Below are 27,011 nucleotides of genomic sequence, written 5' to 3'. Positions count from 1 at the left end.
ACCATGCCCTTTAGGATCACTAGAGGCACTAGACAGGGTTGCTCCCTCTCCTCCTGCTGTTCGACCTATACATGAAACCATTCACCAGAAGGTTCAGGCAGAATCCCACAAAGTCTCCCTTTTGCTGCAATGAGTGGGAGAAATATGTTGCCTTATGTGCTGACGGTCTTTTAGTGTACACCTCGGACCTATCTGTAGCCCTCCCCACCTTATTGAGTATTGCAGAGGGGTTTGGGAAGATCTCGGGCTATCGTGTTAGTACTGATAAAGCAGAGATAATGGCATGAAATCAGAAGCACGGCCACTGGCAGATTAAAAAATCAATGAGTTATCTAGGGTTAACGATTGTGCAGGAAGTTGAACAAATAGCTGTGGTAAACTTAAAAAAAGCTTAGGTTAATGCGAGGGTCGGTACATCGCCCTTCACTTATTGGAAGAGTTAACCTAGTCAAAATTGTAAACCTACCTAAGCTGAATTTTCTGTATAATTCCATTCCTCGACAAATGGACAAAAAACTTCTGGATAAGCTTTACCAGAACATAAATTCTTTCATATGGGCTCAGAAAGGCCCCAGGATTTCATGGATGAAGTTGCGCAGAAGAAGAGAAAAGGGGGACCTTTAGCTCCCCAACTTACAACATTATGCATGGGCATTCCATCTTAAGAATACTAGGATGCTATTCTTCTCCCCAGACTCTTCAGGTATTGGAGATATGTTCAAAGCTATGGCAGGCACTATGAAAGGCGCAGCAAAATACTTTTTTTACAAATTTGGTAACCCCAAATTCTTTAAAAAGTTGAAATTAAAAATACTACAGGATGCAGCGAAGGTCTGATACAAGTTGCGCAAGCAGTGATGTACTATAGCCCCTGTCCCTGTCTGGGACTCCCCCGGTACCCACGAGTGCATGGTTGATGTATTGGCCCTGCCACTTAGGAAGGCGGGTCGAATATTGGGGGGACTTAGCTAGGGACGGGTTCCAACTGTCCTGGGAAGAACTAACTGTGTTAACAGGAGGAAACCTTTCTAGGCTGACGTATATTCAGCTGAAAAGTTGGGCACAGGGGACCAGTGCTAGTATGGGGTCTGCAAACCAGCTAGAGGTTAAGCTAATTAGAGATTACTCGTACTCCAATAAGGTATCAAGCTGGTATTGGGAACTTTTAGACACACTAGATGGCGATTTTAAGTTACCAGAAGAACTCTGGGGAGAAAGTATGTCTTTGAAACAGTTACGAGACATATATTTTGTCATTAACGGGACCAATCTGTTGGCTAAACTTTTACTTAGTATTTTGTAGTCAATGTTTAACATTGAGATGGCCAGTAAGCCTTGAAATCAGTTGTGGGCTTTCCAGGTTTCAGCATAGATACTACGAGTGCCTCTCTGGTGGTCTGTGGTAGATCTCCAGAGTCCCTGGTGGCCTTGTAAGGGTCAACCAGTTTAAGAGCCAGCACCGTGGATTAAGTGACATAGCTATCCACTGCAACTATGGGCCAGTGTGGTCATGTTTTGCATGTGAACTCTCTATGTAGACCCTTTAGTTGAAGGATCGTAGCTGCACAGTGTGTGCTGCTTCCTGTTCTTTGGGCTCCGGCAGTGGCTGGTGCAATTCCAGGCATCCAGGACACTTTAATTCTACTTCCCTAAGTGCTTTTTCAGCCTCAGTGAGCTCGCGGAGCAACGTGCTCTGGACACCTATTGATTCGGCCAAGCAAAAACCTTGGAGTACAGATTTGAATATGTGCCACTTCACCTCCAGTATTCCAGTTCCAGTATTATCGACACAGAAGGCCCCTATCCTCTTCTAATCATTTCCTTAAACAATTGGTCTTCCAGTGATTTGGGTTTCAACCTCCAAGTGGGGATGTTGGAGGGTAGCCTATGCCATCGCAGGTGCATAAGGACTGGGTTGTGGTCTGAGATGGCGCGGGTGAAGTACTCTACATCGTGAAGTAGACCATGGACTTTGCTAGAGCACAGGAAAGTGTCAAGACGTATGTGTAAGTCGTGCATGGTTGAGAAGAAAGAGTAGTCCCAAGATTGGGGATTTCTGTGCCTCCAGGAGTCCACAAGGCCCCACCCCCTCTAACAATCTGATAGAAGATTGCTGAATGAAGGGTTGGAGAGTCACGTAAAGGGGGATGTGAACGATCAAAGGTGGAGTCTGCTATTCAGTTAAAGTCTCCATTAATAATGGTGGATTGAGTCAAGAAGGGGGCTAACATGGTCAATAGCCTCACCAAAAAGGCACTTTGGTCCACTATGTGTCCATATGCATTCACAGTATTAATGTCCCTCCCGTTGAGGTTACCAGCGGCTGCCACGCATCTACCCTCCGGATCAACCACAGACTTGGCATTTTGGATTGGAACCCCTGCTCTGTTCCACACTAGCCCTCTTCTGGCAAATGCTGAAAATGTTGAAGATTTGTCCCGCCATCTATGCTGGAGTGCCGATCCCTCCTTGGCTGTTAAGTGTGTCTCCTGAAGAAGAGCGATGTGGACCCTCCCCCCTGTTTACATGGGAGAATACTTTGTAATGTTTAGACATGGTGTGCACGCCGTGGATGTTCCAGAAGATCAGCTTGTAAAAAATAGGGTTTTCATGATCGTGTGTTAGGTTATCCTGTCAGTTTACTCCCTGGCAGTAGTGGCCAGCTCCCCCCATGTACTGCATTCACCATCAGCATCGACAAGCTCTGCATAAAATTCTGACTCTGTTGGCCCCCTAGAACAACAACAGCAACATTCAAGCAAATCAACCCCGCAATTCCCACACCCAAGGACAAGAAGTAAATTCCCTCCTGTTCAAGCGTTGTAGTCTCTGAACCCAGGACCAGCTGTGAGGGCTCCTATTGAGCAATCTGTCACAAGTCAGGTACGTTAGTCAGGACCGGACTGGGAACCCAAAGCAGCCCTGGCAATTTTGTCAGACCACCCCCAGGTTTGGGGGTCAGGGGTTGTAGGGTGGCACGAAGCATGGATACTTTTGTTGGGGGGGGACTGATATTGCAGCACTGCTGTAGAACTGGCCTCCACAGCAAAAAAGCAGGTCCCCACCCTTACAGCCACCCGTGGAAAACCCTGATGCCCGCTACGGTCAGTCCAGCCCTGACAATGTTTAAGAGAATCAGAATGTCCCATTACTAAATACTAAGAAGCCATCAAGTCCCGTCCCCCCAAGCCGAGACACTGCTTATGGAAGGCCCCACTGTTCTAAATTAATTTGTCTGCCATCTTGGGGGTCAGATCTGGAAAAAGGCTGCGCGACTCATTCAAAATGTAGGACCAATGGTCAGTGTCGAAGTCCTCCCTGTCCACCTCTGGGATGGAGCAGATGGGCTGCTCAGACACCACTGCCACCATCACCCTCTGCTGTTCTTGTTGCCCCCTCCACTCTTGTTAGAGCTACTGGATTTCTCAAGGCTGTTCATCTGCGAGAGCTTGTTCAGCGCCCCACAGGTCTCGCACATGGTTCTCCACTAGGTCCAGCCTGCGACTGATGATCTATCTAGGTTCAAGCCTCTGGTGGTGTCTGAAAGAACCTTGTCCCCTCTGGGGTTGCCACCCTCAGGCGCGCAGGGAACTGCATCAAGTATGAGATTCCCATGTCACATAATTTATTTTCCTTAATTTCCAGTGGTTGCATTAATGGGCCCCTCAGGTAAGTTGGAGACCCGTACTTGTGCCAATGAGGATGGACGTGATGAGAAGCAGCTCTGGTGTCAGAGCCCCTTTGCTCTCAACTGCACTGCGTCAAAGCTCTAGGTCATCCATGATTTAGGCAAGTACTGCTCGGGGCACTAATGTCGGGGGGGGAGCATTGGGGGTGGAGGAGGTGTTCAACTCTGACATACTGGGCCCCAGCTTTGCGGGGTCTAGTCTCCGACCGCGACTCGTGACCCACCTCTGCTTGGATTACCACTGATTGGGTGGCGGGCAAGGGGAGGGAGGGTGCATCCCCACCTGATGTACCCCATGTGCTCCTGTGTCCCCAGAGGGTCCTCTGCTGTCGGTGAGTAGGCTTCATCTCCCGCCCAGCCAATTCCTGCCCGGTGTGGCGTCCCCACTTGCCCCGTCTTGTGGTCGGGCAATGGCCCAAGACTTCCCGTGGAGTCTGCAGTGCTGGGCAAGGCGGTGAGTATATCTCCTTTTCTGCACGCTCAGGGAGAGAGGATGTTCAGTACAGCCTAAGTGATGCTTTCAGTAGTCGTGACCGCTGCCAGGCCCATCATCAAATGTAGGGTGCCACAGCCATGTTGTTCTTGCAGTCCCAGTGGCTATAAACCATTGTTGGGCTCCCATCGGTCTATGCGGCACAAAATTCGCCCCCACAGTTATCCCTCCAGCATTCAGGGGGCCCAGACCTACGTGGTAGTAGCTTTGAGCTGTATTTAGTGGGAGGAACGAGTCGAATTGGGCTTTGCGTCTGCTGCATGCTCCATTCGCTATTGGCCACAACCCCCTCCTGTGTTTCTATACTCTTGATGTGGGTATAATTTATACACAAAAACTCCAAAAGAGATAAATTGCTATCTATACATATGCACTTTTCCCTATCTTTTCTTTAATTCAGTGTATCCAGATGACAACAGTGACTTGTGCCCTTATGATGACCTCCTATAAATTTGATCCCAAACCTGCTGAAGTCGAAACAGTTGGCGATTTTTGGCATGGAAGAGATGAAGAGGCCTTTCCCTAATCCACTTATTAGAGGCATAAGCAAATGCCTTCTGGAAAGTAAAGGACAATGGCATAGAGGATACTGGGCCCCAATTTACTGTTTCCACTCCTCGTAAATATTTGGGATGTTCTTGCACTGTTATAGAAGCTAACCCCAACACTACCCCTGAGGGGTATCCAAAGATACTTTTTGAATTAGAGTTATGGTACTAAATTTGAATATTTTCTGTTTGTTTGCTAGGAGATGCTATACAGGTTTTTTAACTTGAAAACATGCTTTATACAATGAGGTTATTGTATGTGTACTGTTATTTGCTTTAAAAGATATTAATTAGATACAAATAAAATCTGCACACAAGATTTATGTGCTGTTCTGTGTACTTTATAAATAAAGAGTTGATAGCCGGTGGGACAGTGGTGGGGCTGTGTTTGGTAATTGTTTTTTTCCGATAGCATTATTGGTGCTTAAGTGCTGTGTGGTTTGATCTTGTGTCTCGGATAGATGTGGGACGTGCAAAGAGAAGTAATTCCATTTAAACATTTCAAGAAGATGGAGCCAGAATTCAACACGTTATACTCATGATTCAATTTGTACCCTAGGATTAAAACATTGGTGCTACTACATTTTGTGCACTGCATAATCCTGACCATCTGAATAATGATGTTTTTCTGTTGTTTACTCACATGAAAATCTAAAGAAATGTATATCTTGGTTTAGCCTTCTTAGTGCAAAAGATAAAATTACACAGTTTGTTACTGCTTGTTAACTCTTTCATGTTAAAATGACGCGGTCAGAGGTGTGAACACAGCATCAATATCTCATCTGAATGTTTTTACAAATTTGCTCAAGATTGTATTGCATTTGTCAAATGAGCAAACGTAAAACTTGAAATGCTAACCAAGGAAATGTTGCACTGATTGCCTGGAGACTGACACTCCCAAATATGTTTGAGGTTTCCCAGGGATTGTGGTTTGCATGATCGTGGTGTAATGAAAGCATATATTACTAAATTACAGCAGAATCACTGTTTATGTTGCACTATTCATCAGCTGACTGATGTCAGATTGAAGGTTATATGGAAAGTATACAAACTGTATATATTTTCTAATACTCTACTTCCTAAGGAATCTGTTGGTAAAAGCCAGACCTCCCTTGCCCTGCGACTGGCTGGTCAGTAGAACACGGTGAATATGACGCATTCTACTTTTTAGCTTTTTTCTTTTTCATAAAAACATGGTAATATCCCTTTGTATCATGCGTACAGAAGCATACCCCTTCCAAGGCTTAAAACCCATCTGCAGCCTTCTGGTTCTCTTGAATGTGGGAGTTTTAGACATATATGGGCTTTCTATGGATTCGAGCTGTTCACAGATAATAAACTGGAAAGTTTGGAATGCTTGTATAGGGTATCTTTTTTGTTTGCAAGTAGTACCCCTGAGCTTTAATGAAATGAAACTCGCCACAACCATATATTTTCCCGATCACACACTCTAAGGTTTCTATCACTAAGCGCGATACCCCTCTCCTCCCTGTGTGACCAGGAGAATGCACTAAACAGATTTTTTCTTTTCAAAACATATTCCTTCTTTCAAGTCTCTCTCACACAGGAACAAATATTTGCAAAAGCTTGATGGACCATCACCCCCACACCCATCTTTGTTCCTCTGGATGTTCTGAGCATATGGATACCAGACGTAAGAGTTTTTTGTGGGGTCCTGGTGTCCACAGTTTGCAGCGGATTTTGACATTTTAAAAATAAAATGCTGGTTTATGGTAACTTTCTTATGGTTGCACATATTACTCTTGAGTTGCATGAACACCTACGACAACCATTTATTTCCAACATCTGCACATCCTATTGCTGGGTGCCCCATCTCCCTCCCCTGATTAACTGGCTAGAAGAACAAAATGAAGATGACATTTCTTGGATTGTCAGTAATTTTTCTCCCAAAACATGGCAAATTCATTCGGTCTTTACTTGTTAAACTATCCTGACTTTGCCCACATCAGTGGTCTTCTGTGTCTCCTGAGTCAGGGCTGGGTTTTCAATAGGTTTGAGCGGGGAACATTTTTTGATGGTAGAGCTTTTATAGGGCTTGGCTCCAGTTTTTGGTCCTGGGTTTGCTGACATGGAGGGAAGCCTACCAAGCCAAACATTTCCAAACATCGATACCTAGGCTGAAAAGGCTTGTATGAATCCTAGAAGGTTTGATTACCCAGAATACCCTGCAAATGTCAAAGTATGGGTAACGAAACCATAATTTCTTCACTTTTGTGTCACAAAAACTCCAGAAAGTCATGCAAATGGCAAAAGCCCCACTATCCAACTATCTCCCACTTCTCCTGAGAAAATACGCTACCCAGCATGTCTTGGTGTACTATTACACAGGACAGGAATTGCCCAAATCTTTTACCTTTTAAAGGCCACATGAACAGTAAACTGGTTTCACACTGCAGAGTTTTGGCCTTTTTCCGTCTATTTCGGTAGGTATGCCCACATATAGGAAGTACTATTTTTATTGGTACTAGTTTTGGAATACTTCAGGGACTTTTGCTGTTCACAACAAATTCCAGTCCTTTCCGTCACATATATTTGAGGGAATTCTGTTTTTTGAGCCTAAGTTTGATGTTTGCTAAGAAAGTGGTAGGACATCCCCAGATGTGTAGTTTTCAGAAGCGTGAGGTGTTGGGTTTCTCTAGGTGCCGGCCGACCCCAGGCCCAAATAGTGCTGCTACCCGCATCCCAAAAATGAGCCTGATTTCGAGCGTCTTTCTTGTGCTTTCCATGGTTGCGTGTTGGGGCTTTTCCTGTTCCAGACGATAGGTGGGGTACCGTTTTGATCAGAAGAACTGTGTCAACGCAGGACGGTAGAGCATTTTCTGTTATATACTGAATTTCCCTATATTTTTGGTGTACTGTTAAAAGTTAGTCTCCGCAAAAACCCTTTTTAAAAAAAACGTCCTCAGAATTACCTGGCATTAGGGGTAACTTAAAAATCTGTGTGATCCATATGACGCCCTGTACGAAGTGAATAAACCACAGCTTAATTTGTTGCTGTAGGTATGGTGAACTTTTGAACAACCTACAAACGCCATACACTTCTGTGAACGGAAGAGTGTCTGTGCCCCAGACCCTTTTGGATTTTTTTTTGTGACTAAGATAAAATTGAACAACATTGCTTTTTGCTAGAAATGAGATTTGATGTGTGTCTGTGCCCTAGAAAGGAGACACACTCATTGGATTTTTTTTGTTGGGCTAAGTGAAAATCTAAAAAGCTTCTGGATTCTTTCTAGGGCACAGGTGTGTGTCTCATTTGTCAATATGATGGCACCATAGAGTTGCCATCCTATTTATTTCCATAAGATGCTGAACAGCCATGCAATATCGCCTCACCCAGTTACTTGGCTGTGGATTAGTGCTGTCCAATAGTTGTTCTAACATCAAGCTCTCCATATATGATCAAGGAATATTTCCATCCTTTTTTTGGCATAATAAAAAACCAAAAAAAACAGTTGGGCCACAGAGCTATGTATTTCTGCCCCAGCATGGAGCCAGATGCTTTAAAACATCTGAACCGCGTCTTGCTCCTTGATGGGGCTCAGAACTGTGTGCTGGTGACCTAGAAAGGAGGTAGAAGCAGATTCAGATTTTTCTTTAGCTAAGCAAAAAATCCAAATTGGTTCCTTGCTGGGGCACAGAACTCTGTGTCCGTGCTCTGGCAAGGAGACCGTCTGTTTGAACATCCAAGTTAACCTCTTTCCAGTCCCCAACGCCTGGGTAATATCTTCTGTTGGTGTGATGGGAAGGCGGGTGAGAGAAGCAGGGCTGTTCATCCTACTCATGTCTCTTACCTCCATCTCACCCACCAGCAGAAAAAATAATGATTGTGGTGGTGTGATTGAGCCCCGGCCACCAGCTTGATCCCTAGGTGGCCCTTGGAAGGTCTGGGGAGTCCCTCCCAGGTTCATCTGACGTGTGTGATGTCACTGATTACATGATGTTATTAATGAGGCAGCCCAGATGTGAGCATTTGGCAATCCCTTTCTTATATTTATTGATTCACAGAAATTATTGGGCAAGGGTAAACTCCATCCCAGCGCTTCCAGCACAAGGAGGAGCTTGCCCCCCATTATTGTGACTATAAAAATAATAAAAATGGGCGTGAGCTTTCTGGAGCAAAAGAGAGATGATATGTATATATGTATCCATTAAGGTATCCAGGTGACACTGGTGCAAGAAGTGTGTGTGTGTGTGTGTATATATATATATATATATATGTGTGTGTGTGTATATATATATATATATATATATATATATACACACACACATATTAAATAAGATCATTAAAGTGTCCCCTTAAGTAGTCCCTTTTTAGCAAGGCCGTTTGTTCAGTGGATCTTTGGAATCCTGGACCTGCACTACTATAATTTGATATACCTTCCATCTTCTTGTATATTTCTTTCTTTCTCTCAGACAATAAAATATGATGTGAGTTTACAGTCTGTGTGGTTTGTGAACACCTAAACTTTTGCTTCACCTTTCACATTTGTTTCCTGGACCCCAATTATGTTACATGCCAGTTCCTTTAAAATAATGTTGAATTTGCCAGTACTATTTTAAAAATATGCTATGCTTTGGACGCCTAGTAACTAACAGCCCAGGTACTTATGTTACATGTACATGGGTGGTTCCTTTTTCAGTTGTGATTTATAAAACAAAGTTTTGCATGTGGAAAGGGATCTTTGTTATCCCTGGAAGTTCATGGAATTTAGCAAATGGACCTCTTTACAGAGATCTCTGTGCACAGTGATCTGTTTTTATTCATCTGGAATGACTTTAGAGATCAGTGGACAGACAACCACCCCTATGCAAGCTACACTGGAATTGACCACGAAGTGACTTCAAAACCTAAACCTGGAACAAAATTTCAACATCACTTAACCCTGTGGCTATCCCCTGGTGTCCACATGACCATGCACAGCTTTCACCCAGATATTTCTCTGCGTGCAACAGAGGACCCCCTCTAAGTTTCCTCACAGCCTAGAATTGCAGCTGGCTCTGAGGTACCTAATTAGCCAACGATGGGGACTTTTGTAAAAGATGGTCCATTAATTTAATCTTGCATACAGTCACACCTCTGGTTCTTGGGAGTACAAAAAAAATCTTGTGATCGGTCTTCAGCCACAAAATTCAGATTGAACCACCTACTTCCGCTTCTGAGAGCGTGGCCTGCTCATTTGGTCATGAGCCATAGTGCTGGTATGATGATGAGAACCATGCCCCCAAAATCAGAGGATATCTTTGCTGTGTGGTATCAAGAGAATATCAAATAACCTTCTAATAGAGGTGGCTTCTGTTGCATCTTAATCTTTGAAAGACTCAACTATTCACAGGAGAAGAGAATTGCTGAGGCACGTGGTCCTTGCCTACCCTCAGTTACCCCTCTCCCCATTTTTTGTCTCTTCGTCGCTGGGCAGTACATTTAACCAGGATGTTAACGTAGGATGTAAATGAGGATCCTAATGTGTAGGATCCCTATCCACGGCAGATGCTGGACTCCCCTCCAAGATTGCCCTTTAGGGATCATCTGGACACCCCGGTCTGTGTAATGCTGTCAGTAACACAAGTATTACAGTGACACGGACCTTTGGTTGACCTTTCTGCCCCACAACAGTGTTTTTTTACCATCTCTGGTATGGTTTTGCTCTCCATCCCAAATACAGACTCCTTCGGCCTTCCAGACAGTAGGATTAGGTATTGGTTATATTAATGTCCTTATGGGTCAACTGGGTTTCCCAAGATAGATTACCACATGTACAGGTTCTTGGTCGTATCTGCCTTTTATACCTCAGTCTTTTCCTTTAGGTATCTTATCCACTGGTTTCTAATGAGTCTTTCGCCCAGGAAACTCTTCAGAATCTTAAAGAAGGTACACTATTTGGCCAATTGGCCTCATTTACCACACTTTCCATTGCTTTGATTCCTACATGAGTGGCTTGCTGCAACTGTAGTGAGGATTATGACATGACTTATGTGTTTTCCTAATGTTACATGCAACACAGTTCTTGCTGTTTGTTAAAGTGCTAACTATATGTGCATTGAATGCATTATTGTACGTGATGAAAAAAGCAAAAGGCCTATAGAACAGATCAACTTATTTTCTAACACTATTCGAGTTGTGGGAGCTTAATAAAAATGTGCTTGCCTGTCATATTTTCTTAGACAAGCGTTAACTGGCTTGGTAAGAAAGGAACATATCCATTCTTTGAAGCTCTGCAAACACAGAGCTGACATGTGGCTATGAGTGGAAGTGACCCTGCAAGTTCCTTCTTGAAGGAAGGAGAGGACTTTTCATTAGATTTAGGCTTCCATGTGCTCCCTATATTCAGGCTAGCCTGGCTGATGAAGGGTGATACCCTGAAACCGGTCCCAGGATGCTTGTTTCCGGTCCAGGGAGGACCTGGCCTGGCAGTTCGGGCTGGACTGTTCCCATGAGGAACAAGGACAAGACTGATTTGCATATGGCTGGGTCCAAACTTGGGTGGCATGGTGAGCAAAAGAACGATGGATTAAACCCAGATCTGTGACTGGGGGTGAGTGTTTGCATTGTTCAGCACTCTGTCCATCATCCTTTTGTGTTGCTAAAGTTGCCCTAAGTGTGAAGGGTATGCCCAGACGTGAATCCCGTGCTCACTGTGCCACTGGATTTAAGCTAGCCTGGCTGATGAAGGGTGATACCCTGAAACCAGTCCCAGGATGCTTGTTTCTGGTCCAGGGAGGACCTGGCATGGCAGTTCGGCTGGACTGTTCCCATGGGGAACAGGGTCAAGACTGATTTGCATATGGCTGGGTCCGAACTGGGGTGGCATGGTGAGCAAAAGAATGATGGATTAAACCCAGATCTGTGACTGGGGGTGAGTGTTTGCATTGTTCAGCACTTCGTCATCATCCTTTTGTGTTGCTAAAGTTGCCCTATATCTTGAACATGCTTATTCTCACTGTCCTGTGCAGCAGAGCTGGAGCCGAGTGCAAATTTGACCCATCCTAACCACTATATACAAGAAAGATTTATAAGATATCGATTTTAAGGGCTGTAACACTCACAGACTGGTTGTTGGAAGGATGCTGAAACACAAAGTTCTGAATTCAGGCTTAAAGGTAAATTAAGTTACTCCAGTATTGGAACTTTCATAGATTCACATGCTTGAATCCTTCCCCGTCGTCGAGATGGGAGCCCCCGATACATCAAAACAGCACTATATTTATAAGCTACTGCAATGAAAAAAGGCCGAAAGGCTTTCACTTTAGTAGCCTATCTTTATCTTTATGAGCAAAAAACACCAAAGCAAGCTCCACAGGCTTCCCCTCCCTTTAGAACCCTCCTGAGAGAAGCTCCCTTCCCTTAGATTTTCTACCGCATGTTGTGCTAGGGAGTCTCCATTGAGCTCTTCTCAGTCAAATCTCCAGAGAAGTTTATCTCTACTGTTTCTTTTCTTCAGAAAAGAGGATTTCTTCAGCAAGTAAGGTGTCATCTTCTTATTTTACTTAAGGGAGCTGTATTTTGACAAAATTCATGATGTCAGCTAAGGAAAAGAAAAGTCTTTTCAGAGCCTGTAAGACCTGTGGGAAAAAGACTTCAATTTGAAGACCCACACAAGGACTGCATTTATTGCCTCTATCCTGACCATGTGGCCAAAGACTGCAAGGTTTGAAGGGCCTTTTCCAACAAAACCCTCAAAGACAGAGAGGGTAGGCTACTGATTTGGCTCCAGAAGTTGAAATCCAGATCCAACCCAGTGTCTGGTTCTGACAGTGAGGAATCATCATCCTTCCCAAGAAAGCTTCAGAAAAGAGGCAGATCTCCTCAAGCCCACCATTCTGAGGATTTACCTAGAAAGGCTCATAAAAAGACCAAAAGGTTGTCTTCTAATGCCGGAAGTCCTTCCCGTTCTCCTCACAGGAGTTCTGTTTCATCTAAAAGACACTCTAAAGAACGTTCTGTCTCCTCAGAACGCAGCAAAGGAGCCTTTTCTGATCCTCCAACGCCACCTCCTGTGGTAAAACATGTCTTTAAGAAGCTGTCTGAAAACTCTACTATGACAACCCCGTCGACGACAGCATAGTCGACAAGAGCACCCTCGACCGCAGTGTCTAGAGGTGTCTTCACAGCCTCGTTGTTGACTGCGACAACATCTACTTTCTCTACAGTGGCTTCTTCCTCAATGACAATCGTTTCGACGACGCTGCCGGTGAGACCGTCTACAATGATACTACTGTCGTCGGCTTCCTCGTCGACGAGATTTTCTCCATCGTCGGTGATGTCTCCGTCGACGATCCCGTTGACGATACTGATGCCGTCAGTGATGCCGTCGACAGTGCCATCGACGATGCCATCCACATTGCCGCCGCCGATACCGCCGACGAAAGTTAAAGGACATAGGAAGTCTGATTTCCTTTCGCCATTGGTGACGTCTCCAAGTAGGGTATCAGTGTTGGTGCTTACTCAACTATTGGAGCAAGAAGATTCGGATGATGATGGTCCTTTTGGAGTTGCTCATAGCCCATCAGAATTGCATGTCAAGTGCCAGGATCTAGAGGAGGACATGCAGCATGATCCGCACTTATATTATCCTCAACCACACCAGCAGATGGTTTCTTTGCCAGGATCGCTCATTGCTGTGGGATACCACACCAGTATCCCTATCAAGAGCAGATGGTTTCTTTGCCAGGATCGCTCATAGCTGACTTGCAGCTGATGTTGGATGACTATAGAAGGCAGTTTCCACCAGCTGGCTCGGAGGTACATCAACCTTCTATCACGCCCTCTGTGCCACTTCCTTCTACTCCGGTTCATCCACGGGTCCAGCCATTGCATGTACCACCACAGATGCGAGCTTCAATCCCTACACAGGATCTGTCCTCCTCTGATGATGACAGAGAGGAGGGAGAATTGCCGGATGCCACTACAGAGTGGGATGATTATCAGATCCCTACTCCGTCCTCACCCTCCCCGGTTCCAGTGGATTCCCCTCCTGGTGACATCAGGGGTTTTCACAACTTGCTAGAAAGAGCTGCAAAGAGATTTGAGCTGCCCGTGCCCACGAAGCAGATGGACTGTTTCTTATATGATTTCAAGGAACCATTTCAGAAAAGTGTAAAATCCATGCCAATTGTGGACTATATTTGGGATGAGGGCATCAAGGTAAAGAAAGAACCCGGCGACAGTCACCCCGGTCCTACCTTGCCTTGACAAAAAATATAAGGCTCCTGAAGACTCTCCGGCCTGCCTCACGGGCCATCCCAAACCGGACTCAGTTATTGCCCAGGCGGCGCAGTGTAGATCCAGGAACCCTTCAGCGCCAATCTCTGCCCCACCGGACAAGGAGGGTAGACGTTTTTCTTTGATGGCTTCGCTTATAATAAGAGCTTCTAATTCTTTGGCTATCATAAGCAGATATGATAGACCGCTATGGGCAGACATTGTGCTCTATTTGGATCAACTGCCAGAGGATTCTAAACACTGACATAGCCAGGTCCCTTGGCACCCTACAGTTTAAAAGACAGCCTTTTCGGGGAGGTAGGGGCCGGGGGTATACATCGTATAGAGCATGCTTCCAAAAATATAGATACCCCTCTGTCTCTGCAGCATCTCATTCCTTTCGCCCCCAGTTCCAACAGAGAATGCCTCCGCAAGCGGCTTATTTGAGACCTTCACAGAGAGGAAACGTTGAAAGGCACGCGAAAGACACAGGTTGTAGACAATGACTTTATACCGTCTCTCGGCTACGAACCTTCCCTTGGATGCAAAACTAGGGGGAAGGATTTCCCTTTACTTTCACAATTGACAAAAGATAACATCAGACCAATGGGTCCTAAATCTCATTCAATTTGGCCATACTTTGGAATTCCTGCAGTACCATCCTACAACACCTCCCCTCCCTCGAAGGGTGAAACACTTGCATCTGCTCAAGCAGGAAGTCGAGTCCATGCTCCTCAAGGGAGCTATAGAAAGGGTTCCACATCAGGACAGGAGAAAGGGTTACTACTCTCGATTCTTCCTAGAAGTGGAAAAGCTGGCGTCCAATCCTAGACCTCAGGGATCTCAATATTTACCTCAAGAAACAATCATTCTGTATGATCACCCTATCAGACATTCTGTCCCTTCTAAATCCGGGATATTACATGGCCACCCTCGATTTGCGGGACGCATATTTCCATATCCCTATTCACCCTTCCCACAGAAAGTACCTCAGATTTGTAGTAGCCGGAGACCATTTTCCAGTTCAAAGTGTTACCTTTCGGTCTGAAATCGCCCCCCAGAATCTTCACCAAATGCCTGGCTCCAGTGGCAGCTTTCCTCAGAAGGCAGAACCATCAAGTCTTCCCGTATCTGGATGATTGGCTGGTCAAGGCCAGATCCAGGTCTCAGGCGCAGAAGTCCACAAGCGCTGGCATCAAGCTGTTCATGAACCTGGGCTTAACGGTCAACCGCGAAAAGTCAGCATTCCAGCCCTTAAAGAGGAGAATTTTTCTAGGGGCAATACTGGACACTTCCACCTACAATGCAGCTACTACAGAGGACAGACGGAGAAAGCTCATATCCCACGCAAGGCGCTTACAAAAAAGAAAGTATGTTTCAGTTTGCCTCTTCAAGTTCCTGTCAGGGATGATGTCCTCCTGCATTCCACTGGTACTTTTCTGTCATCTCAGAATGAGGCCCCTACAGGAGCAGCTAGATCTTCAGTGGACGCAATCCAGAGGGTCTTTCGACGATGTCATCAGAATAACGAAGCCCCTGATATCACCCCTAGCTTGGTGGGCTCAGGAGTCTCACTTACCAAGGGGACTTTCTTTTCTTCCCCAACAAGCTCCTTGGGTGATAACTACAGATGCTTCTCTCGTGGGATGGGGTGCCTTCCTCCAGCACCTACGAGTCAGGGGCAAATGGAAGCCACATCAGAAGGTCTTTCACATCAATTACCTCGAATTGAAAGCTGTTCAACTGGCGCTTTGCGCTTTTCTTCCAAGAATAAAAGGTTCATCAGTACTCATCCAGACGGACAACACTACAACAATGCATTATATCAACAAGGAGGGAGGGACCAGGTCTCTGCTCTCATCGAGAGAATCTCAGCATATTTGGGAATGGTCTATCAGCCACAAGAAAAACCTTCGAGCGGAACATGTCCCAGGTGTACAGAACATCTGAGCAGAACAAAGGACTTCCTGCAAGGGAGAGGTGTGACCACCTCCTCCAGTGTATTAGGTGTTTAAGGGCTAGGATGGGGTGCCACGTGCGTGCCACCAGACTGCTTTGAAGGGCACATTTGGTGCCCTCCTTGCATAATCTAGTGTCCACCAGTTCAGGAATCCCCAGTTCCCGCTCTAGCGCAAAACTGTACAGAGGACAGGGGAGTGACCACCCCCTGCCCAGCTCCTTCTCTAGAGAGGTGCACAGAGCTCTGCCAGGTGGCCACTTGATTCTGCCATCTTAAAAGTAAGATGCGCAGAGGTTCCTGGGAGCATCTGACTGGTTAGGCCAGGGGGACGATGTCCCTGATCCTCTCTGATGGGTGGGTCACTTCAGAGAGTGACAAACCCCTTTTTAGGGTTACTTAAGGGTCCCCCGCGGGTGGGTCCTCAGATTTGTCGCACAAGACAGTACAAGAAGCTTTCTGCAACATGGTTTTACTGGATACTTCAAGAATTCTGCAACATTTAAGGCTGTACACCTTCCATGATCACAAGGTCTATGTTTGCACCTGGAAGCACAAAGGAATCTCCCTTGGTGTGAAGGAGTCACTCCCATGCATCCGCAGGCACCTCAAGACAATGTCGACTGGATCGTGGGGTCTTCTGTGCCATGGACAACGAATGGCTCTGCATCACAGAAGCCTTTCTCTAGGTCCTGCTTTTCTTCTTACCAACTTGGGAGACTGTGGACCCCCTGCACCTGCCACTGGACTGTAACACCTGTGCACCACGACTGTTACTTTTGCCAAGGTTTGTTGACTCTTCCTCCAAGAGATCTTCAGGCGGCAAGAAGCCCGGCCTCCAGTACTCTGCAACTGGAAAATCAGCCCCTGTCCTGCAACTCCTCTGACGTGGGACTTCTGTTTTGTTATGCTTCTGAGGCCTCCTTGCAACTCCATGTCCATCGCCTGTGGGATACTTGTGAGGGCTCCAACAACTTCTTCTGGCCTTCCTGTGTGCTGAGGGCCAGCCCTGACTCCCCCTCAAGGGTAGAGTCTCCTGGACCTTGCTGTTCCCCAAAACTGTGCAAATACATCTTCAGATTCTGCTTGCATTTGCCAGTGCTTCTTGGTGACCTGGCTGGTCACTGTCCCTCCTGCAATCCTGTGAACGTCGAGGAACAGCTCATAGGTGACTCCTAGGGCCTTCTGCAGCTCCTGGACCCTGCAGCTTAACTTCTTCCTCCACTGACTTGCAGGAACTTTACCTCTAGTAGGGCATTGCCACCTGCACCATCTTGGCACTGCCGAGGTTGCTGGACTCTGTCCCCTTCCTTTTCAGGACCTTCATGTCTGGAGTCCGTCCCTTGGTTTCACCGTCCTGCTCCACGGTTCGTGACAGGTGGACAATCGGAGGGTCCTACTGACTTCGGAGAGAGTCCGTTCTTCCCTTTGCATTTGGGTCCCCTGGTGTAGGTACTCCTGTCTTCTGGGTATCCTCGCATGGGGGCACTCTCCAACCTTCTTGTCTGTTTGTTCTGTTGGGGTCCACTGGGAAGGGTCCTGAAACACACAAACACCAACCACTACTTCTCTGTGTTAGTCTATGGGACGACAGGGTAAGTAACCCCTCTGCACCTGGTCGCTGAGGACACTTACCGGACTTACCTCTGGTGTTTTCATCTACCCCCAGCCCATAGCTAACTACCACAATTACCTTGTTTGGGTTCAATATTTCTCATTCTACTTACTTAGTATATGGGTAGCCTTCCAGCACCCCTGGGCCCTCTATATTTTGTGCTATTTCTGCTTGTTATTTAGTGTATACATTGTGTGTAGATACCTCCAAAGGGAGATATACCAATGCTCGTCTAGTAGTAGTGCTGTAATAGCGAATCATTCATTTTTGCAACACTTCTATGGTTCTTTTTTGTGAGTGAGTTACCGTCTGACTACTGTGGTATTGCAAGTTCTTTACATTCCTCCTGGATAAGCTTCAGCTTTTTGCCTCAGCTACCCGTAGAGAGCTTTTGCTATCTGGACACCTGTTCTCTATTACTAAGGGTTGCCTGGACTCCGTATAGGGTGCCACACCTTAGGTGTACTCCATAAACTGAGCCAGCCTCCTACAATGACAACAGAATGCACCAGCTCACATTTCCTTTGCATTTAAACATCCCATTTCGATCATTATTGCACAGCTTACATCAAGCACCGCTCCTTCCTGTGTGGCGTCAAAACATCCTTTCCTGAGGGAGAACCCAATAAACCGTATATTGACATATATGTCAGGGGTAGTAAGAGCTATATAAATAATATTACAATACAATAATGAGCATGTTCACTTTTCATTTGAAAAGTTTGTATATCTCAGTTAGATCATCATAACCTAGCTTATATCAAGTTCACATATTGTATGAACTCAAACTCTGAACAAGCAGCTCAAGGGACCCCAGATTAACTCTGGATTTGTTGCAGAAAACAGAAGGCTTTGCATATATGACTAATCGTACACTTGCTTTGCATATATGACTAATCGTATACTTATTCCCTCCCGTGAAAAGTGTCTTTTCTCCTTGGCTAACTGGGCTCCTGGACAGCACAACTCTTTGAGAGTGTTGCTGTGTTTTGTTTTTCTGGCCTCTAGCTGTGGCAAGCAGACAAGTAGCAGAGGAGTACCAATGATACCTGAAGAGACTCCCCTCACAGTGACAATCCAGAGGCTTTTAGATGAGGAGGTACTTTTACCTTAGGACTGTGCTGAAGTGACTGGTGCAGGGCATACAGACTTCAACAAAGAAATATAGTTATGATGAGTACAAGAAGGGAGCGTTGAGTGCAGACCTGAGTAAAGCAGAGGAAAAAGAGTTTATCTTGCAAACTCTGTTGAAGTAGTCAGTGTAACTATCCTTGTGGCTTCTTTACTCTGTTCCTCACTCACACCCCCACTGTTGCCCAGGTTGCCTGGTGGGTACGAGTAATGATTTTGCAGAGAAATTTAACATGGTTTTCAACAAACTTCAGAAGATCTGTTTAACATGTTAATCTATGCTTTATCTTTGAAAGTCATGGTGTGGCAGCAATGCTGTTTCCAGCGTTTTATATTATTGCTGATGATTCTATTAAAAGAACATTGAATCCTAAAATGTCTGTTCTGATCCTTTAACCCATTTAAATCAGATGACAGTCGCAGATTAGATGTGGGTTATTCATAAAAGCATCCAAACTGGTAGTATTTTTTAAATGTCACACAGTGCTGGCCATACATTGCTAAATCATACATTGGGGATCTTTGATTTATAGTTTGAAAGTGTCAGTCATGGGAATTTTGGGGAGCAGATACTAGATGGATTGCAGTGGAGAATACGTAATGGTGCAGTGGCTGGAAGAAGATTTAAAATGTTGGTAGATTAATACATTTCTAGTTCATTTAAATGCCATTTTGTTTGAAATTGACCAATATTATAGTGACCATAAACCGCTGCTTCACTCTACTTCCTTCACTGAGTCAATTCAGTGACTCAGTGAGAACAACCTTCAACTCACACCATCCTATACAAATATTTAAACCAATAACCCCTCCTATTTAATCTTGGTTCCCTCCCAGCCCCACTCTGTGAACAGAAGAATGTGGGGTCTCTCTGCAAATTGTGACCGAACACAGAAATGAATACTTAACAGCCCTGGATCTATTTTCTTCTGCAGTGACACAGGAAGATCTGGCTGCTTCCTAGATTAGAACATCTACTAAGTAGTTGAACTATAAAATCTTTATATGGATTTGTAACCATAAAAGCACAAAATACATTATGTCCAGTATAAAATCATATCTGCATTAAAATGATTACTGCTTAAAACAAATGGGTTGTCTTCTCCATGGGTGGTTGCATGAGTATTGCAACCATTAGTATAAAGTTCGTAGTTGTGTTTTGGTTATTACCGGCTGCAAGGCCCATCTCTGGTAGTGACTTCTAACCTGTGTCCACTAACATGCAAGTTCTATCAGTGCAGAAGACCTATTCAAGGGCCACAGTGTGTGGTCACTTGATGCTCTTAGATGGATACTTTCAACGACGGAAGCAGTGATTTATAGAGTATTAGCTGCGAATTTCAAAGTGCAGTAATTACAGTGCAGTTATCAACCAGACCTTTGATTTGTGTTCCATTACAATTACGTACAGTTGTAAAGCATTCTTTAACAGCAGTAAGGTATAGGGCAACTTTCGACTGCCCATGCTAAAGTACACAGCATTCCCGATCAGTTGTGGACGAAATGCACTTTAGGAGCAGTGCAAAAAAGACGCTTCACGACAAGAAATCATGATTTGGCAACAATACGGTGAAGTTCATTTAATATAGCGCAGTTATTTCCCGACCGCTTTAGGCAGTCTAACGGAAGCTGCGATGAACCTGTAAACTGTGTGACATACTAGTTCTGTTTCTGATAGTTGGAGGTACAGCAGAGTTAGTCTACACACTCTGATGTTAAGGGTTCTGAGCAATGGGACTAATATGGTTTTCCTGTGGTCCCTATGTAGGTTGCAGAAAAAACTAAGTGCAGCTGTGATTAGGTCGATTTTGAGTCCCACCGGTAGACTGCGAGATCTTTGTCGCAGTGAGTGTTTGATGGATATGGAATCAGCTGGTTTGCCATAGCAAGATGAAATCTTATTAAATACACTATCTGTGTACTAGGGATAGTAAGCAAATATGGTTCTATACGACTGGTTGTCTATAAGGCATGTGCCCCTACCATCCTCTTACCACTCTCCCACTCCTCTCTTCTGCTTGCCATAAAGGCCAGCAGTTCACTTTTGACATGCTTTAAGATGCCTTTCTACATTCTGTGGATAGTCAAAAAGATCACGACGACCGATTGCATACAACTGCGTCTTCACATACTGTAACCACTATGTGGTGCACGCCTTATCTAGGTTCAAACTGTCTATAATCGTGGCTTTGTTGAGTGCTGCTTCAGGTCGACACCAGATGAAAAACCATAGCATTATCAGTGCTTTCTTTCCCTTCCTTGATGGTGGCATTGTACTGATATCTACACTCTTGTACTTCTTCAATATCCCTAGGTGTCTTCTTCGGTGTGCTTTTTAGATGACTATGAGCTTTAGAGCATGAGCTATTGAACCACTTCTTTACCCTTACTACCAGAAGTAGGGTGCTTTTAACAGTTTCGAGGCTCATCTGCATATACCAGCATATGCCTCCAAAATGTCTGATGAGTTAGCATTGTAGTCAAGACATACTGAGATCTGATCCCTAGTACCTCTCACCAGACGTCTCACTGTTTCCCCTGTGTCAATACCTGCCCACTTACAGCTGATGCCCCTATTCATTGAGTATTCAGGTCTGGGGGGTGGGGGGTGGGGGTGTTTTGTGAAACAAGCTTTCCCAGTGATGGGTGGATAACTAAGGGATTGTGATCCTTTTGTCACCGTGAATAATGGAAAAGTGGGATGTTTTCTCCCCCAACTCTGTTGATAAGACAGTGAAGTCAATCGAGCTACCATTGCCCCCTCCCAGTGAATGAGACTTGTCTAGTGATTGCATCCTTTGCCATGTCAAACAGTGAGTATAAGGTTCTGTCTCACCAGCATTTTTTTAAGTGAGTTGCTGCATGGATTGTGATCAAAGTGTGAATGGCCAGCTATATCTTTGTCCCACAATCTATTCGTAGTGTTGCAAGGACACAGTAGGCAGTTGAAGTCCCCTTCTCATATTACGACAAAATCCCCCTGTAGCCTACATATTAGGTCACTTAAAACAGAGTACAGTGAGTCCACTACTGCCGGGTTTCTGCAGTTAAAGTTGTTATGATAAATGTTAGTTGGTAACTATGGTTGACCAGGGTCGGTGAACCTGCGGTGGCAGTGTGGAGACCGAAACAATACCACCAGTACCAACCACCAACAAACTTCTTCTTTTTTTGTTTTGTTTTTTTGGGTCTCCACACAGTGACGGTGGTTTTACTGACCCTGCTGCTACTTTGGGAGCACTGTTCTTAAACCGCTTGGGAGAATGAGTTTGCATTAAAGATAGCGGATGCAGGCTTGTGCTGCATTGATTCTTGGTTGTACTACCCTACCCCCGATTAAATAGTGGCAGCGGGCTATTGATGAGCACATTGGCGCCCATTAACGGAATATAGTTTTCACCACGTTTGCCTAATTTCAGAGTTCCTGTTGAACCTTCGTAGGTACTTCATTGTTCCACTGTTTTGAAGAGGTCCATACTCGACAAGGGCCGAAATAGGTCAATGGAGGCTTGTGCAACATTGATTCTTGGTTGAGCTACCCTACCTCTGATTGAAGCACAACAGAGGGCTATTGGCGAGCCCCTTGGCGGTCATTAGCGGAGAATTATTTACACTGCGTTTGCCTCATTTCAGAGTTCCTGTTGAACCTTTGTAGGCACTTCACTCTTCCATTGTCCTGAGGAGCCCTATACTCAACAGGGGCCGAAACGCGTCAACACCTTTTTGAGGCTTAATCAAAACCAGAGCGGTATTTAATCATATGTGGGACTCACATTGAAAAATAGTTGACAGGATTGTCGCTTGGTGTGTTTACCCCATGAACTACCTCCTATGTGGACCGGTCTCAAAATAAGGAGTACAGCCAATTAATTGGAAGACTGGAGTAAAACTGTATTTAGCACAATTGTTGTTATCCTAGCCAGAAGTCTGGCATATATTTTTTGGGTTGTTTTTATATGTGGATCTTTTTGTATGTGATGTAGTTTTTGTGGTAATGTGATTATTTCACAGTCCAGGTACTAATACGTAGAGCAGCATATAATTGTGCTATTGTGACTAATAGAATGAATTGTTTTTTAAGTGTTTTTCAGCAATTCATGTGAATAATTTATGTATTCACTTTGGTGATAATGTGTACTGTATTCTTCCCCACAATATACCATATCTTTTGTATATTATGCTCTTTTGCCCTGGTGTTGCTGGTACTAGGGCACGCCCCTTTTGTTAATACTGCTGCATAGTATCAACTCATGAGCTGTCCCATTGGCTGCCCCTTGGAGGCCACTTTTTCGTAGTCTTGTGCTCTATTGTGTATTTCATGAGCATGAATTTTTATCATGGTCATCTGAATTTGAAAGTTATCCTATGATAACTTCAAATGCCAATTCAATGCCATTGAGCGCGGAGACTACTGTGCTAAGCAGTTTCGAGAGAACACTCCCCATGTGTATTGAACGAGGCATGGTAGGGGTCAGCCTTATCCTCATCATATATTGATTCTTGGTGCAGTGGTTGGGGGAGGAGCCATTCTCGGATGATGCCCTTATTACTGCTTTGTTAAGGTGTCTCATGGTCACATTGGGTTTCCTAGGTCCAGCGTACATTGCTCTTTTGTTTCTTCGTTGGTGGTGACCCAGTAGGGTCCTTGTTGGTTCAAGGCTTGCTCTCCTGCACTATTTTCAGGTCTCCTTTGAATACGTAGGGTTTGTCCACTCTGCGACTGGCGACTGCTGCCAGCTACCTTCTAGTGACACCTCCTCTGTTGAAGCCCCCTGGAAGTGCTCTAGGCGAGCACTGGTGGGCGTGTTATTGGATAAGGGGTTTCTGGATGAAGCCAAGGTTAGTCCTTTCTTAGTGACCCCCAGCCTCTCCCCCAAACATTCTTTTTACGTGTTAATAACGCCCATTGCATTAGTCAAAAAGCTAGTGATAGTGCCAGTTAGTTAGTGTTGCTTATTTGGCACACAGGACACACTTGGAGCTGTGGATTTCCTCTTGACCTGATTGTTGGAGTCTTTATCTGTGTGGGCAGCACTGTTACTTCACAGCGTGGGACAAAGAGGGGTAGCTCAGCCTCGGTGGAAGCGGATAGACGCAGACGGACCAGATTTTGGCCAGGGCACATGTCTGGGAGTGCCCTGCGCTCGTCCCACGCTTCAGGAGTGCTGCAGAAAAGATATGGGCTTCCTGGCGCAAAGTGAGCTGAGGTGGCCTTCCTTACCACTAGGGGAGCTGGTAGAGTGCGACTACTGTGGGCTTGCTCGGCCCAGAGTCCATCCCACACTGTGGGACTTCTGCAAAAAATATATGCATCTCTTGGCACAAATCTGGGCTGATGTGGCCTCCCCTACCTCTAGGGGAGCTGATAGAGTGAGTCAAGTGGCCCTGCAGAGCCAATAATCCGCACCCCACATCGGCCCATCATGTACTATGTTCACATCATCCATAAGATTCTCTCTCCATCTCAGTTCTCAGTCTCATCTCACCTAGTTTTCAACCAGTTACAATCTGATTTTAAAACTTCACGCTCCACCAAAACTTCAATTTTATCACATCTGCACTTCAGTACAGACTCTCAACCATACTAATCCTCCTCAACCTCTCTGCAGAACTGAGACTTGTGTACTTTCTTCTGTATGATACTGTTGACCATCCTGCCCTCCTTTCCACATGTATTGCACTAGTTATCACCAACCAAGCGCTTAACTACTCTTATCATACTTTCGGAATGCTCTTCCTCAGTGTGTTAGCTTGCTTCACTATCTTCATCTACCCCTTTGCATGTCCTTGTCCCACAGGTCCATTACAATTCCCACTCCTTTTTGTAAATCTCCTTGTGCTACATTGTGATTCCTCTTTTTCTCCTACTTGGTTCGTACCACTGGAGTCGGCTCCCTCTTGTCCCTTCCATCTTCAAACTGCTTTGAAAATGCACCTCCTGAACCTGGGAAGCAGCCACATTTACCTCATTCCCTCTCTTTTTTCTCTTTCCCTAATCCCCTTTTTATGTAAATATGGTGCATGTGCTATTAATTTCTGTACTGTGCATCAGTGCACTCTGCACTTAATATTACATCCACAAAACATCTTATAAAAAAATAATGTATCCTAGTCACAAAATATTCTTAATTCAAATTGTTCAGTGATACATCCCGTTATAGTTTTGCTATGGCACACCATTTCTGGTCAAAATTGTTTCTTGAAGTTCAAACAAATAAATGTGTTTGGAGCCAATTAGAGTAATGCTGCTAATATTTAAATACTCTTACATCATAAAGCCGCTATGCAGCAAGGGAATATCTCCTACGTGCAAAGCCACTGACGTCTAAGAAAGCCTAAATCTACAAATGGTTTTGTACCAATAACTATCACTTGTGTAGCCTCTCTTACATAGCCCTTCCTCTGTTTTTTGGTTTGGCTTTAAATGTCCATGTTTATGGGAAGCCACCTGCTAATGATAGGTATGCAATGACTGCCAGCATGGATACACCTAACAAGCATTATTTAATTATGTGAACGTTTTGTAAAGCACTGCATGTCTCAAGAGACCTTTCAATTTGACATTTCTAAATCTGTCATTTTGAATTACTTTGCTCATCTATTTCTCCCTAGTTAATTGAAAGGGATTTTAGCGTGAGCAAATGAAGAACCCAGTGTTTTTGTGGTGTGGTATGTAAATGATTGTGATTCTGTGACCTATAACTTAACTGGCCAAATGGGCATTGTATAATTTGGTTTCCCACTCAATCCTTAATACAACAGTTCTGATGAACAGTGACGTCTCGCCCTTATGGATGTTGGGTCTTGGACATGGTTGTTTTTCAACCTTTTTTTTTTTTTTTTAATTTTTTTTTTTATACTATACTCATAGTAATAATAAACTATTAATCACTATTAGTGAACAAGGGTCATGCAGCGTTGTGAGGTAGTGAACCTGTCTGATGGCGGGCACATGTACTTTCAGGCAACTGTTACATTTTCCTGGGCAGCAAAGAGACAGACCTGGCCACCGCAGCTTGACACTCCCAGGTTACACTTCATTTGTGATGCACTAGAGTGTCACCTACAGCTGCTTTAGGCTTAAGCCATGTAGTGTCGGCGGTACTTGTCAAGCTGTCATCTCACCCTCTCCTGTATCATCAATGAGTTCAGTGGGTTCACATGCCTCACTGAAGAAGCAAGAGGCCTCACCCTCTCCTCTCTCATCAATGAGTTCAGCTGGTTCACATGCCTCACTGAAGAAGCAAGAGGCCTCACCCTCTCCTCTCTCATCAATGAGTTCAGCTGGTTCACATGCCTCACTGAAGAAGCAAGAGGTCTCACCCTCTCCTCTCTCATCAATGAGTTCAGCGGGTTCACATGCCTCACTGAAGAAGCAAGAGGGTGATCCTATCTCATCAATGAGTTAAGCAGGTTCACATGCCTCACTGAAGAAGCGAGAGGCCTCACCCTCTCCTGTATCATCAATGAGTTCAGCTGGTTCACATGCCTCACTGAAGAAGCAAGAGGCCTCACCCTCTCCTGTATCATCAATGAGTTCAGCGGGTTCACATGCCTCACTGAAGAAGCAAGAGGCCTCACCCTCTCCTCTCTCATCAATGAGTTCAGCTGGTTCACATGCCTCACTGAAGAAGCAAGAGGTCTCACCCTCTCCTCTCTCATCAATGAGTTCAGCGGGTTCACATGCCTCACTGAAGAAGCAAGAGGCCTCACCCTCTCCTATCTCATCAATGAGTTCAATGTGTTCACATGCCTCACTGAAGAAGCAAGAGGGTGATCCTATCTCATCAATGAGTTCAGCAGGTTCACATGCCTCACTGAAGAAGTAAGAGGCCTCATTCATCTAGCTAAAACCTGGAGCCTTCACAGTGCATTAGTATGACACTTTCACTGCACACAATGTTCAGTTTCCTTCAGTGCAAGCGGCTGAGGACGTGCAGCAGAAGGGTGCGGGCAGCTGAAGGGTAAGCAAAAAAAAAAGTATGCCTTTATGTGTCTGAGAGCTTGTGTATAGTTGAATGAGTGTGTATGTGTGAGTAAAGGAGAGTGAGTGACGGTGACTAACAATGTAAGAGCTAGTGAGTCAGAATAATTCAGAGTGAATGCAAGTGAGTGAGTGATAGTGAGAATAAATACGTGAGGATGAAGGATTGGGGGAGTGACTGTGAGAATGAGTGTAACTGATTGAATATAAGTGAGCATGAGTGAATCACAGTATATTTTGAGAGTCTGCAGCTGGTCCTGGAATGCCGGAGGTAATGCTGGTCATGGCATACTGGAGAATGGAGGTAGATTTTGAATATATGCACCTATGGTGAATGCTGGGTACGGTGTATTCGAAATAACATATGGGACACCC

The 27,011-nt window shown here is 44.9% G+C and overlaps 1 protein-coding gene across 2 annotated transcripts in view; it reads left to right on the top strand.

Annotated features, from left to right (window-relative positions):
- The window catches only part of DDX11 (DEAD/H-box helicase 11), a 593,235-nt gene that overhangs the window by 255,627 nt on the left and 310,597 nt on the right, over window positions 1–27,011 (top strand). The gene's annotated exons all lie outside the window — the stretch shown is intronic.

Source organism: Pleurodeles waltl, chromosome 4_1, assembly GCF_031143425.1.
Source record: "Pleurodeles waltl isolate 20211129_DDA chromosome 4_1, aPleWal1.hap1.20221129, whole genome shotgun sequence".
Classification (NCBI taxonomy): Eukaryota; Metazoa; Chordata; class Amphibia; order Caudata; family Salamandridae; genus Pleurodeles; species Pleurodeles waltl.
The sequence above is the reverse complement of the archived record's forward strand: the minus strand, read 5'-3'. Positions and strand labels throughout refer to the sequence as shown.